Source organism: Scyliorhinus torazame, chromosome 21 (assembly GCF_047496885.1).
Source record: "Scyliorhinus torazame isolate Kashiwa2021f chromosome 21, sScyTor2.1, whole genome shotgun sequence".
NCBI lineage: Eukaryota > Metazoa > Chordata > Chondrichthyes > Carcharhiniformes > Scyliorhinidae > Scyliorhinus > Scyliorhinus torazame.
Genome location: NC_092727.1, coordinates 108,232,856 through 108,248,586, shown reverse-complemented (window position 1 = coordinate 108,248,586; position 15,731 = coordinate 108,232,856). Strand labels below are relative to the sequence as shown.

General features: G+C 48.9%; 1 protein-coding gene across 2 annotated transcripts in view; it reads right to left on the bottom strand.

Moving 5' to 3' along the window:
* LOC140398481 (galactoside alpha-(1,2)-fucosyltransferase 2-like) overlaps positions 1-15,731 on the bottom strand; it is a 57,779-nt gene that overhangs the window by 1,519 nt on the left and 40,529 nt on the right. The gene's annotated exons all lie outside the window — the stretch shown is intronic.

Sequence of the window (15,731 nt, the reverse complement as noted above, 5' to 3'; positions counted from 1 at the left end):
AGGTGGTGAAAGTCTAGGTCAAGCCAAGCTGGGGGCTAGCAATATTTGGAGTAGTGGATGAACCGGGAGTGCAGGAGGCGAAAGAGGCCGGCATTCTGGCCTTTGCGTCCCTAGTATTTTATCGACATGTTGAGGTTTTGGTCAGTAGTGTTAAATACATGCCTGTCCAATCTGATATTTTTAATTGGCATGCATATCTGTTCAAATTCCAAATTTCTTTCACAATGCATTTGGGTCCTCTTTCTCTTCCTCTCTTTGGAAAGCAAAGGGTTCAAATTTTTCAACCATCTTGGGACATGCGCTTGACCCTTTTTTGACTGATTGGAGAGGCCAGCAGCACACAGTAGATTTCATAGAATGCCCAAAGTGCAGAAGGAGGCCATTTAGCCCATTGAGTCTGCACCATCCCGCTGAAAGGGCACCCCACCTAGAGTCAGGCCCCCACCCTAGTCCCATAACCAAGTAACCCTACCTAACCTTTTGGACACTAAGGGGCAATTGATGATGGCAAATCCACCTACCCCTGCACATCTTTGGACTGTGGGAGGAAACCGGAGCACCCGGAGGAAACCCACGCAGACACGGGGAGAATGTGCAAGCTCCACACAGACATTCACCCGAGGCTGGGAATTAACCTGGGTCCCTGGCGCTGTGAGGCAGCAGTATTAACCAGTCACTGTGCCGCCCCTCTTTTTTGAACTTCCAGTTATCTGTGATGTTTTCATCGAAGGTCGATGTGGCGAAGTCCCTGTGCCATCTCGGCCAGCTCCTTCCACATGTGGACTTTGTTAGGTTTTATAGACTGACGCCAAGAGACTAACAAGCAACAGGGTTTATTCAACAATCCTAGTAACTCTTAGGTGCTGTCTCGTCTGCTTGTGCTGGGGTATACTCATGGGCTACAGACACGTCACTTCCTCTGCCCGTGCATTCTGATGTAAATGTGGCCAACCGGTCTACATGGGGTGGTGGTTTGGGGTTCTGATTTTTAAGATATTAACTCCACCCACAAATTAAACAAGTCCTTTTAAAATAAAAAAGACTCCCTCCAAAGTCTCATTCATCCATCACCCCTATGATCCCGGATTTAGGCTGGTTCCTGGTCCAGAAATGGCTCAAATTTAAAAGTTTCATCCTTGTGTTCAACTCCTTCCAGGGAATCATCCTTTCTTAATTTGTTATCCTCTCCAGTCACACAATCCTTCAGGAAAGACAGCACTCTACATGGGCTGTAACGGCAACAACTGACAGCGTGTCATGCCCCAACATAATGTGCAAGGCCTCTGTAATGCTGCAGGAGCTGGCATTCTAAAGATTAAACTTGCACCCTATCTGACTAGGATCCTGGGCTTTATGAATAGAGACATAGAGGCCAAAGAAGGAAGTTATCATCATCATCACGTCTGCTCTACCTGAAGGCAGGCCCTTGACTTATAGCCGTCTTACCGTATCTCTCTAACACGTGCCATTCTTTTCACTTGCCATTAACTTCCTTCAATTTTCAAACTATCCAACGGTGATATTTTCTTCCTTCCTCTACTTCCTTTGTCATGATATTCAAACACACACATCATGATGGACACACTAACAGGCAAATCAGAGTACACACCACCACAACCAATCACAGACAAGAACACCAACCATATAAAAAGCACGAGCACGACACCTGGTGGTCAGTAGGTCTGGGGAGAAGGGAACAAGAAAGAGCTGTTAAAACACCACAAGCAGGGAACCCCCCACGTGCAGAGTGCAAAGACCAAACTGTAAATAGTAAGTTTAAATAAAGAAGCGTTGTACCATATGCAACTGTGTTGGCTCATCTGTGTGTCAGAACACCCAACACCACATGGTACAGGAGTGGATCGATACCTGCCTACTAACCTGCCATTCTGGACATGGACCACACCGGCAAACCGCAGCCGATGCAAGTCACGGGGAACCTAGGTACCAACTGGAAGCTCTACAGGCAGCGATTTGACCTGTACATCCGTGCCACCGAAAAACAGAATGTCTCGGATGACTCGAAGATTGCAATGCTCCTCTTCTACGCAGGTCCGCACGCAACCGACGTCTTCAACTCACTGGTGTTCGAAGAAGGCGAAAGCCAAGCCAAATATGACACGGTCATCCTCAAACTGGACCAGCACTTTCAAGTTGAAGTAAATGAAAGTTTTGAAAGATACCTCTTTCAGCAACGCCTGCAAGGTAAGGAGGAGCTTTTTCAACCCTTTTTGACGCACCTCCGGTTTCTAGCGCAGTCCTGCGGTTACGGCACCACCACAGAGTCCATGATCAGGGACCAGATTGTTTTTGGCGTTGCCTCTAGTGGCCTACGCCAGCAGCTTCTTAAAATGAAAAGCCTCACCTTAGCGTCTGCTGTGGAAGCCTGTGTCCTCCACGAAAATGCTACCTGCCGTTTTGCCCGATTTCAGGCGTCCGAGTTGGCACGGAGGGGGTCCCCAGCCGTCGAATCGGCAAGCCAGGCCGCCCACGACGTCGAACGCATCCAGGCCGTCGATTACTTCCCGACCCACGGCCCGGACGACAGCGGCCGCTTCCCGCGCTTTTCGCGGTCTCCCGCGCAGGTGCGCGCCAAAAATAACGGCCACAACGAGGGACGCACTGCGCAGGCGCGCCCACCGCAAGATCGCACTGTGCATGCGCAGTGGCACAACGAACGCCGTGACGTCATGACGTGCGGCAATTGTGGAGCTCTACATTTAAAAGGGCAATGTCCTGCAAAAAACCGACAGTGCCACAGATGTGGCACGATGGGCCACTACGCAGCCCACTGTCGTTCGGATCAACCCATGGATCCGGCGCATCCTCGACAACCTCGCAGACGAGTCAGGACCGTCCAGCCCACGCATCAAGACTTCCAGTTAAGTGATGCAGATGACCAGGATGCCTTCCGAGTTTCCGTCATTGATGTCAACAAGGTCAATGCCATCAATCCAGCCGATGAGTGGTGTGCCACCCTGACGGTCAACCGATCTCGCGTCGCCTTCCGTCTGGACACCGGCGCATCCGCCAACCTGATTGCTTACTCTGCAGTCCAGGCCATGAAGGTCAAACCACCCATCACGCCATCCCGGCTCAAGATGGTTGACTATAACGGGAACGTCATCCCGTCCATAGGATCTTGCCAGCTACAGGTGACTCACAAGAGGCACACGGCCACACTCCCCTTCGAAGTTGTCGGCTCATCAAAGGACTCGTTACTGGGCGCACAGGCGTGTAAGGTCCTTCACCTGGTACAGCGCATTATGTCTCTCTCTCCAGATGAGACATCCGACTTCCCGGATGCTGAGTTCCACGCAAATCTCCATTCCCTCCTTGCTCACAACCAGGAGGTTTTTGAAGGCATGGGGACATTGCCATACACGTACAAGATTCGACTCAGACCGGACGCCATCCCTGTCGTTCACGCACCTCGCAGGGTTCCTGCGCCACTCAAAGACCGCCTCAAGGCACAACTGCAGATTCTTCAGGACCAAGGGGTCCTATCCAGGGTCACGGAGCCCACGCCATGGGTCAGCTCCATGGTCTGTGTAAAGAAGCCCTCTGGCGAGCTCCGTATATGTCTAGATCCAAAAGATCTGAATAACAATATCATGCGGGAACACTATCCCATCCCGAAACGAGAAGACCTCACCAGCGAGATGGCGCGAGCCAAAATATTCACTAAATTGGATGCGTCCAAAGGATTCTGGCAGATCCAACTGGACCCGGCCAGCCGAAGACTATGCACATTCAACACCCCTTTTGGCAGATTCTGCTACAACCGGATGCCATTCGGCATCATTTCGGCATCTGAAGTATTCCACCGCATTATGGAGCAGATGATGGAAGGCATCGAAGGGGTACGTGTATATGTGGACGATATCATCATTTGGTCCACCACTCCGCAGGAACACATGCATCGTCTACGACGTGTCTTTACCCGCATACGACAAAATGGCCTGCGTCTCAACCGTGCGAAGTGTGCCTTCGGCCAGACGGAGCTGAAATTCCTCGGGGACCACATCTCAAGGTCAGGGGTCCGTCCCGATGCAGACAAGGTTAGCGCCATCACAGCCATGCCACGACCGGCTGACAAGAAGGCTGTCTTAAGATTCCTGGGCATGGTCAACTTCCTTGGGAAGTTCATTCCCAACCTGGCTTCTCATACAACAAATATGAGCCATCTCGTAAAAAAATCGACAGAATTCAACTGGCACCAATCGCATCAGCGGGAATGGGAGGAGCTCAAGCACAAACTGGTCACGGCACCAGTGCTGGCCTTCTTTGACACGACTCGCCCTACAAAGATCTCAACAGACGCCAGCCAATCTGGTATTGGAGCGGTACTCCTGCAAAAAGACAGCACGTCATCATGGGCCCCGGTTGCGTATGCCTCACGAGCCATGACCCCTACCGAACAGCGCTACGCGCAAATCGAAAAAGAATGCCTGGGCTTGTTAACTGGTCTGGACAAGTTCCACGACTATGTGTATGGCCTGCCACGATTTACGGTCGAAACTGACCACCGCCCCCTGGTCAACATCATTAACAAAGACCTGAACGACATGACTCCTCGCCTCCAGCGCATCTTACTTAAACTCAGGAGGTACGATTTTGAACTGATCTACACTCCGGGGAAGGAACTCATCGTGGCGGACACTCTTTCCCGAGCAGTGAGCACACCACCAGATGCGGAGGGGTTCGTGCGTCAAATTGAGGCACACGTAACTCTGACAGCAGCAAATCTGCCAGCTGATGATCCTAGTCTGGCCCACATACGCGCAGAGACGGCGACTGACCCCCTTCTGCAGCGAGTGATGCGCCACATGACGGAAGGGTGGCTAAAAGGGCAGTGCCCCCAGTTTTATAATGTGCGAGATGATCTCACCAACATAGACGGGGTCCTTATGAAATCACACAGGATCGTTATTCCGCACAGCGTGCGCCAGATGATTCTTCATCAACTACACGAAGGCCACTTGGGCGTCGAAAAATGCAGACGAAGGGCCCGGGAGGCGGTATATTGGCCGGGTATTAATGAAGACATAGCCAACATGGTGCTCAACTGCACAACCTGTCAGAGGTTTCAGCCGGCGCAACCTCCGGAAACACTTCTACCACACGAGATGGTGACGTCCCCCTGGGCGAAGGTGGGTGTTGACCTATTTCACGCGCTCGGCAGAGATTACATTGTTATTATAGACTACTTCTCAAACTACCCGGAAGTCATGCCTCTCCATGATCTGACGTCGTCCGCAGTCATTGGGGCCTGCAAGGAAACATTTGCTCGCTATGGCATTCCAAGGACTGTCATGTCAGACAATGGACCTTGTTTTGCCAGCCGTGAATGGTCGTCCTTTGCCGCAGCATATGGTTTCACTCATGTGACGTCCAGCCCTCTGCATCCACAATCGAACGGGAAGGCTGAAAAGGGTGTCCACATCGCCAAGCGGCTCCTGTGCAAGGCGGCTGCTGCCGGATCGGACTTTAACCTTGCCTTGCTGGCCTATCGATCGGCCCCGTTATCCACGGGTCTCTCGCCAGCGCAGCTACTAATGGGTCGCTCCCTCAGGACGACGGTACCGTCCATCCTGGCACCAACGACAGACCATGAGGTGGTTCTTCGGAACATGCAACTGCAGCGTGATCGCCAGAAAAGTCGGTACGACACACGAGCGACGGACCTGCCCCCCCTGTCCTCCGGAGACAAAGTACGCGTCCATCAACCGTATGGTGGCTGGTCAGCACCGGCCGAAGTCCTCCGACAAGTGGCTCCCCGCTCGTTCCTGGTTCGCATGCCGGATGGTTCCGTGCGTCGCCGCAATCGGCGCGCCCTTCGCCGACTTCCACGCTCACAGCCACACAGCACGCACACGCCAGATCCTCAACAGGCTTCCGAGGATGACTTTGTGGAGCTGCCGCACATCACGCCCTTTCCGTCGCCGCCCATGGCCAGGCCTGCACAGCAGCCGGTGGTTCTTGATCCACCCTCGAGGCGGTCAACCCGAACTCGTCGCAAGCCCATTAGACTGGACTTATAATACCGTTCATATGTTTAACAAGTTGCACAATTTTACATGATAACCTGTTGTTGTTTATCGTTCCAGAGGTCGTCTGACTGGACAACTGTTCAAGTTTTTTTTTTTCTTCTTCTCTCGTTCGCATTTATGTTATGTTATGGTACAACTTGGCTCATGTGACGCACCCGACATCGCCCCATGTACATAGTTCCGTCATATGCACATGCTGCACACGACACACACACACTCCTAGATGCACTCACGACACGATCATATTTATCACCACGTAGGCACATATCTTTGTAAAAAGGGGGGATGTCATGATATTCAAACACACACATCATGATGGACACACTAACAGGCAAATCAGAGTACACAACACCACAACCAATCACAGACAAGAACACCAACCATATAAAAAGCACGAGCACGACACCTGGTGGTCAGTAGGTCTGGGGAGAAGGGAACAAGAAAGAGCTGTTAAAACACCACAAGCAGGGAACCCCCCACGTGCAGAGTGCAAAGACCAAACTGTAAATAGTAAGTTTAAATAAAGAAGCGTTGTACCATATGCAACTGTGTTGGCTCATCTGTGTGTCAGAACACCCAACACCACACCTTTTCCTTGAAACATTCCCTCCATAACTGGTCCATTTCCTCTTAAGGTGTGCCCTTCTCAGTCCCTCCTCCGCCTTTTCCTTTTTACATTCAATAAATTCCGTTGCTCATTTACTCTCTGTGGTAGGCTATATTAGGGGTATCGCGGTACCTAGGTGGGATGTACCTTATACTGTAGTATGAGTGGTAGAACCTGCTTGCTGGTTCCGCCCAGCAGGCGGAGCATAAGAGTCTGTGTTTCACCCACAGCAGTCATTCTGTACCGGAGCTGCTGGGGTGATTACTTGTTCATTAAAGCCTTCAATTGGACTACAATCTCGCTTCAGTAGTGATTGATCGTGCATCACTCTCCTCAGCACTTCATCAGTTATTACTTTTTTGTTCAGTGGATCTTTTCCATTCTCCACCAAAGCCACATTTCAAAGTTATTTAGCAAGTTGGCCTCCTCCAACAATCTCTTCTTACCAAATACAACCTCTCGCATTGCGCCCCGTGTTCTTATTTCTTTGTTCCTTATGCAGATATTGTGCTTTCTAAATATTTGAACAGTTGCACCTGTTGCAGTTCTCTTCCATCCAAGAATATAGGAATATTTCTTGGTGATTTTGAGATATGCATCGCATTTGGTTTTGCCAATGTTCCCTGTTATCCTGAAGATCATGCCTGCTGTTACGAGCCTATCTTTTTCTTATAAGCTTTCTTCAGTGCTAGCTACAAGTGCTTTCGTATCTGCAAATCTAACTGTTGTAATTCGCTGCCCCCCCTTCCCTTCCCCATTTTAAAACCAGACTCTGGGACTTCTTTGATCATTGCTTCTGGATAGATATTGAAGAGGACTGATGAACAGTGGACAGGATTCTCCGTTCCCCGACGCTGATATTGTAATCGGCGATCGGGCAGAGAATCCATTTTGACGTCTAAATTGGGCGCCGCCGGTTTTACGCCGGTCAGCCATGCTCTGCCCCCTCCGAAATGGCGTCATCGCGTCACACGTCGCACACCGTTGGAACAGCGATGGCACATCATCAGAAGGCCCTCCCTGATGCTCCGCCCTCGATGGGCCAAATTCAGGACCACGCGGTTGATGTGTGGTCTGAGCGATTGGGAACCCGGCGTGGCAGCCACGGACTCGTGTGGGAGCTGTGCTGCTGGCCGGGGGGTGGGGGTGGGGGGGGTGCTTCCGTGAGGGCTGGGGGGACTGGTTGGGGGTGGCCAGGAGGTGGACAGAGGGTGTCCTGTGGGGCTGTATTTGGCAGGTTGGGTCCGCGCATGGCTGGCTCCATGTTGTACGATGCGACCGCCTGCAGGTCATCGCCGTGCATATACACGGCCATGGACTGGGCTATTCTCTGGCCGATTTTGGCACGGGAGACGGATGTTTTACCCGGCGCTGTCGCTAGCCCCTCACTGGTCCTGAGGTGAGGGGTCGGCGCCGATTTTGGTGTCGTAAAACGCCACATTTCTCACGCCGGCGTCGGCACTTAGCCGCAGAAACGAAGAATCCAGCCCAGTGTCTTTGCTGAATTCCTCTTCCGGTCGGGGGTTGCAGCAAACTGTTGTAAAATACTGGTTTGGAGACAACTGGAGTATTGTATCCAATCTGGGCATCAGATGCTTTAAAAAAGGATGTGGAAGCATCGGGGAGGATGCAGAAAAACATAATGAGAATTGTTCCGAGGATGAGTTTCTTCAGTTATGTGGATGCATTGGGGAAGCTGTGCCTGTTGACCTTGGAGGAGAGAAGGTTGACAAAATTATCTCTGCAATGCAGAAGGCCATTTGGTCCATCAAATCTGTACCAGCCCTCCAAAAGAGCATGCTATCTACTCCCACTCCCCCACCCAATGCCCATAATCTAACCTGCACGTCCCTGGACATGGAGCAACAATTTATCATGGCCAATGCACCCAACCTGCACATCGTAGGACTGTGGGAGGAAACCAGAAAACCTGGAGGAAACCCACGCAGACACGGGGAGAACATGTAGACTCCACGCAGACAGTCACCTAAGGCCGAAATTGAGCCCAGGTCCCTACCGCTGTGAGGCAGCAGTGGAAACTACGGTGTCACTCTGGTTTGACAGAAGGTTGGATACAATTGTTAAAAATCATGAAGAGTCATGACAGAGTAGATCGGAAGAAACTGCTCTGATTGGAGAAGGGCCTAGAACCAGAAAGCATCGCTTGTGGTGAATGGCAAAAAAGCCAAAGGCGTGACAAGGAAATCATTTTTACACAGTGAATTGTTAGGATCTGGAGTGCACTGAACAAAGAACAAAGAACAATACAGTACAGGAACAGGCCCTTTGGCCCTCCAAGCCTGTACCGGTCATTATACCACCCTTGGCCAAATCCTTCAGCACTTCCTAATTCAGTAGCCTCCATACCCATCATATCCATGTATTTGTCAAGATGCCTTTTGAACCCCTTAATGTATCTCCTTCCACAACCTCCCCAGACAATGCGTTCCAGGCACTCACCACCCTCCGTGTAAAAAAACCTGCCCCGCACATCTCCTCTAAACTTTGCCCCAAGGACCTAAAATCTATGGCCCCTGGTGACTGACCCCTCCAACCTGAGAAAGAGTACCGACCCATCCACTCTATCCATGCCCCTCATAATCTTGTAAACCTCTATCAGGTCACCCCTCAACCTCTGTCATTCTAATGAAAACAGTCCGAGTCTATTTAGCCTCTCTGCATAGCTAACACCCGCCAGACCAGACAACATGAGGTAAACCTCCTCTGCACCCTCTCCAAAGCCTCCACATCCTTCTGGTAATGTAGCAACCAGAATTGTGCGCAATATTCCAAGTGCGGCCTTGCCAAGGTTCTATATAACTGTAGCATGACTTGCCAGTTTTTATACTCGGTGCCCCGTCCAATGAAGGCCAACATTCCGTATGTTTTCTTGACTACTTTGTCCACTTGTGTTGGCACTTTCAAAACTCTGTGGACCTACACACCCAGATCTCTCTGACTTTCTATATTCCTCAGAGTTTTGCCATTTACGGTATATTTCCCCTCTATGTTAGACCTACCAAAACGCACTACCTCACATTTGTCTGAACTAAAATCCATTTGCCATTTCTCTGCCCAATATCCAACCTATCTGTTTCCTGCTGTATCCTCTGACAATCCTCAACACTGTCTGCCACTCCACCAACCTTGGTGTCATCCGCAAACTTACTAATCAGACCAGCTACAATTTCCTCCAAATCGTGTGGGTGGAAGTGTTGACCTTGGGTAGGGTGCTCTTTCCAAGAGCCGGTGCAGACTCGATGGGCCGAATGGCCTCCTTCTGCACTGTTAATCCTATGATAATCTATGATAATCTATGATTAAACAGCGGTACCACATTCGCTATTCTCTAGTCCTCTGGGATCTCACCTGTAGCCAATGAGGATACAGAAATGTCAGTTAAGGCCCTAGCAATTTCCTCCCTTGCTTCCCTCATTATTCTGAGGTAAATCCCATCCGGCCCAGGAGACTTATCTACCTTAATGTCTTTTAAAATACCAAATACCTCCTCCTTTTCGATGTCAACATGACCTAGACTGTCCACACACCCTATCCAAGAATCATTTTCCATGACACCCTTTTCCTTGGTGAACATTGATGCAAAGTACTGATTTAGTACCTTGTAGCCATCCGGGAAGGCCACTTACAACAAGAAACATGAATGTTTGCAAAGCCTAAAGGGAAATGTGGACAATGTAAGATCCAGGCAGGCACAGAGCCTGAATGTATATTTATGAGCAAAGAATCCAGACAGCATCGAAACCCCCAACCGATTAGCATTTTGATGGCACATCTCCGTCAAAGGATTGATACTCAGGTAACCGATACAAGTCCAGACATTTTGGGCCACTCCCTTTACCCAGGAAGCATAAACACCAGGGTCAATGACTGCTTTGGACACGCCCAGCCATCAAGGCACTCGCCCCTTTATTGGCTCAGATCGAAGGCAGTGATTGAGAACTGCCCAATTAATGGCGTCCAAACCTAAGGACCGCACAAAAGAGTGCGAAACTCCCCAAGGATGAAGAGAGACACTGCCATATGTTCGTCCTCTTCTGTACCTGGCGCTCCGGCAACGTCCATCTCCAATTGCAGCACCACCAGAAGCAAGTTCAAGTTCAACGCCCGCTACCAGACGGATGAGCACAGCTGAGCAGCTGTTACTTCTCCAGACCCAGTAGATCCAGGTTTGAACAATGGCCACTGTTCCTCTGACCTAAGCCGGGTGCCTGAAGTTAAGTACAGGTTGTCATAGTTGATAGGTGTAGTTTAACTAGTAGTGTTTATGTTGCATGTTAACCTTGTGTGTAAATAAAGTACCCTTGATCTTGAACTAACTAACTGGTGTTTGGCTATTTGATCGATATCCGGTTGAACCTTGTGGTCGTATCATTTGATACCTAGCGACTCTGAGCAATACAATATCGATATCTAAAGAAAGAAGGGCAACCTTATTGATTGCCATATTTATAGCAGGTAGAAAAAGGAAACAACCTCGCCCATTTCCCTTGGCTCAACACAGATTTCCCCACTGTCCTCAAGTGGTCCAATCCTTTCCCTGGCCACCTTCTTGCTATTTACATGTCTAGAAAAAGCTTTGGATTGGCCTTAATCCTACATGCCAAAGACTTTTCATAACCCCTTCTAGCCCTCCTTAATTTCTACATTCTTTATACTCCCCAAGGGTTTTGACTGTCCCCACCCGTCTAGACCATACAAATGCCTCCTTTTTCTTTTTGACAAGTTTCACAATAGCCCTCGTTATCCAAGGCTCTCTAAACTTCCCATACTTATCCTTCATGTCTTTCCTGAATCCTAATCAACTGTCACTTGAAAGACTCCCACGTGTCCGATGTTGATTTACCCTCCAACAGCCGCACCCATCCAAATTCTTCAATTTCTGACTAATGTTATCGTAATTTGCCTTTCCACAATATGGCACCTTAACACGAGGGTTACCCTCATCCTGATCCAAAAGTACTCTAAACCTTACGGAATTGTGGTCATTACTCCCAAAATGTTCCCCTACTGAAATCTCAACCACCTGTCCAGGTTCATTCCCAATACCAGATCCAGTACTGCCCCTTCCCTAGTTGGAATATCTACATATTGCATTAAGAAGCCTTCCTGGATACACCTTACAAACTCTGTCCCATCCAAGCCCCGAGCACTATGTGAGTCCCAATCAATACAGAGGAAATTAAAATCCCCAACCACAATAACCCTGTTACTTTTGCATCTATCCAAAATCTCTCTGCCTATCTGCTCATCTATCTCTTGCTGGCAGTTGGAGGGCCTGTAACAAACACTCAACATTGTGATTGCTCCCTTCCTGTTCCTGAGCTCTACCCAGATTGCCTCATTGTATGAGCCCTCCAAGGTGTTCTCCCGCAGTACGGCTATAATATTCTCCCGAACCAGTAATGCTACTCTCCAACCCCTTTAAAATCCCTCTCTATCTCTCCTGAAGCATCTATATCCTCTAACATTCAGCTGCCAATCCTGCCCTTCCTTTAACCACATTTTGGTGATAGCCACAACAGCATATTTCCAAGTACTGATAAGTGATCTAAGTTCATCTGCCTTACCTCCTATACTTTTAGCGTTGAAACAAATACATTTCAAACCATTGCGTTTGAGCAGACAGGGTGATGTTGTTCTCTTATTTTTGTTCTCCATTCCCCATCAGTTTTTACACCTTCTAAGCTGACACTCTGGTTCTCACACCCCTGTCATACGCATTTAAATCCTCCCGTGTGACTGTAGCAAACCTCCCAACCAGGATATTGGTGCCCCTTCAGTTTAGATGCAACCCTTCCTTCTTGTACATGTCCCACCTGCCCCGGAAGAGATCCCAATGGTCCAGAAATCTGAAACCCTTCCTCCTATACCACCAGTTCAGCCACGTATTTCGCTGCACTGTCCTCATATTTCTAGCCTCACTGGTACGTGGCACAGGGAGTAATCCTGAGATAACAACCCTAGAGGTTCTGCTTTTTAGCTTACTGCCTAACTCCCTGAACTCTTTCTGCAGGACCTCATCACTCTTCCTGCTTAAATCGTTTGTACCTATGTGTACTACGACCTCTGGCTGTTTAACCTCCCCTTTCAGGATGTCCTGTGTTTGTTCAGAGACATCCTTGACCCTGGCACCAGGAAGGCAACATACCATCCTGGAGTCTCTTTCACGTCCACAGAAGCACCTATCTTTGCCCCTTACTACAGATTGCCCTATAACTATCACTCTCCTGCACTTTGCCGGGATATCCCCTGCTGAGAAACCAAGCCAGTTGTGGTGCCACTCTTCTGGCTGCTGTTGTTTTCCCCTGATAGGCTATCCCCCCCAACTATGTCCAAAACTGTGCACCTGTTAGAGAGGTGGACAGCCAGACGGGATTCCTGCACTGGCTACCTGCCCCCCCCCCCCCCCCCCGCCCCCCCGCCCCCCCCCCCACAAAATTTGAAAACAGAGAGACACAGGCACAAATTACCACTTACCTACCCAGACTGTACTCCGGATTTCTCCCGCTCAGTTCCGCTCCCGATATGAAGGACGTACCTGCCTTACCTGCTATTTACCAATCAGCTCTCTCCCTTGTCGTCACCTGTAGCAGGTCAAGGCCACTCACTGGAAATTTGCATGCATCAAATCAAGGGATAAAGAGCACCTCCTCCCACACAGCCTCAAATTCCCACCTAGCTTCAACTTCCCAGCTCCCAAACTCACTCTTTGATGCTCCTCATTCTGGAAGTGTCTTTTCTGTCTCACTGGGAGTGCTCACTGAGCTTCAGATCCCTTTCTTAAATGGGCCTGAGATGACTCACGCACCTGGTAACTTTAGAACAAAACCTCTTGCCTCCTAATTGGGCTTTTGGTGATTGACAGTGGGCACCGCAGGGGTTGGATTGTTTTATCAAACCTTCTTTGCACACGTTAATTTGATGTTTTTAAGTTTCCGTTTCTCTTTTGTCATTTTTGGGATGTGCTGCTCCGAGCGGCCCCTTTTAATTTGTCCCTTGTTGATTTCTGTTAGTTTATTCAATTGATCCACCCTAAAACATTCTGTGAGTGGGCGGGGCAGCCCCTCATTAACCTTTACTGCACAACTTCTGGATGAAACGAGACTACCGAAATTTAAAAGGAACAGTTTTACCAATTCAATTCCCACCGAGCTTCAAATTCCAAGCTCCCAAACTCACTCTTCGATGTCTCTCACTCTGGATGTGTCCACTGGCTCACTGGGAGTGCTCACTTCCTGAGAGTATAGTGGAGGCAGATTCAGTGAAGTTGAATGCGTATGTGAGGTATAATGCGGAGCATTGGTGTTGGAGGGCCGGTGTCCAAAGGAAATCAAAGTTTGAGTAGGTGCTCACCATCAACATGTTCAGAGAGAATGCATCTCCGTTGCACCTGTCTACCTCCTCCTCTTCCTTCGGTGCCGAGCTTCCCTCTCCACAGCCTCTGCTCCAACTCCCAGTATCGCAGTCCCAGAGACTGAAAGCTCCACACTTGCTGCAGTCTGTGGACAGATCACCAAATCCTCTGCCTTCACTCACGATGCAGCAACCATTGCCAAATCCAAATATTTACCAGAAATCCTTTCAAACCATTCCGCAGAACCACCACACAGTTTTCAATAGCGGATGTTCATGGGATGACCCTTTACGTAATACTAATTGGTGGAGCGTCTGGCTCCCCCTTACAATTTAATGCGTGATCTTTGGTGAGGGACAGGTGAATGTGATGTACAGACCTGTGTGATTCAAGTTAGGATGATGTGCATTAAATCAGCAGGAAGGGGTGTTTGACAGCACATTCTGGCCAGTTGGAAAGCTCCTGCCATATGCATGATACACCCACATGAGCATTCAATGAAAAATGTGAACAAAGCATTACATACTGACATAGGAGAGACGACACGGTGGTGCAGTGGTTAGCACTGCTGCCTATGGCGCTGAGGACCCGGGTTCGATCCTGGCCCTGGGTCACTGTCCATGTGGAGTTTGCACATTCTCTCTGTGTGATTCTCACCCCCACAAGATGTGCAGGTTAGGTAGATTGGCCACACTAAATTATCCCTTAATTTTAAAAAAATAATTGGGTACTCTAAATTTATTCAAACATTTTTGAAAAAAATAAACATATTGACAAAAGATCAATTATACATCTGGATTTAATTATTGACACATTAATGTTTCATCAGAATTTTTTTAAGGAATGGTTTCCGCACGACTTCACGAGTAATTTAAAGGTATTAAATCATGAATTCAATTTTTCAAATATATTCTTTCATGGCAAATGGATGCCACTGGCAAGCCCAGCATTCGTTTCCCATCCCTAATTGCCCTTGAACTCTATGGCTTACTAAGACATTTCCGAGGGCATTTAGGAGTCAACCACATTGCTGTGGGACTGGAGTCACATGATGGCCAGACTGGATAAGGATGGCAGATTTCCTTCCCTAAAGGGATATTGATGAACCCCATGGGGTTTTTACAACAAATGATGATAGTTTCATAGCTACCATTACTGAGACTAGGGGCGGGATTCTCCGCCGCCGGGGTTCTCCGTTATACTGGCGCCCGGGGGTTTCCCGATGGCGTGGGGCTGCCCCACATTGGGAAACCCCATTGATCGGCCGGCGTAACGGAGAATCCCGCCGGCCGGTCGGGACGGAAATGTGGCGCGGCGGGGCGGAGAATCTCGCCCAATTGTTTGTATTCCAAATTTTATCAATTAAATTTGAATTCCACCAGCTGCCATTGTGATATTTGCGCGCGTATCCCAGATCATTTGGCTGGGCCTCTCAGTTACCACTTCAGTGACATTATCATTTTTCCCCACAAATCATAAATTACAATACAAAATAAGTCTAAACTTCCCATTCCACCCGTGATGGTGGATTCAATAATTCTCATGTAACATGAGTTAAATTACACATATGGCCAATTACACAAACAAGAAGCAAACACAATAACATTATTGAATAATCATTTCAGCAACTGAACAAGACATTATTGAACAGATAGGCTGGAATCTATCTAGCCTAAATAGATAGAAAGAGTGTGTG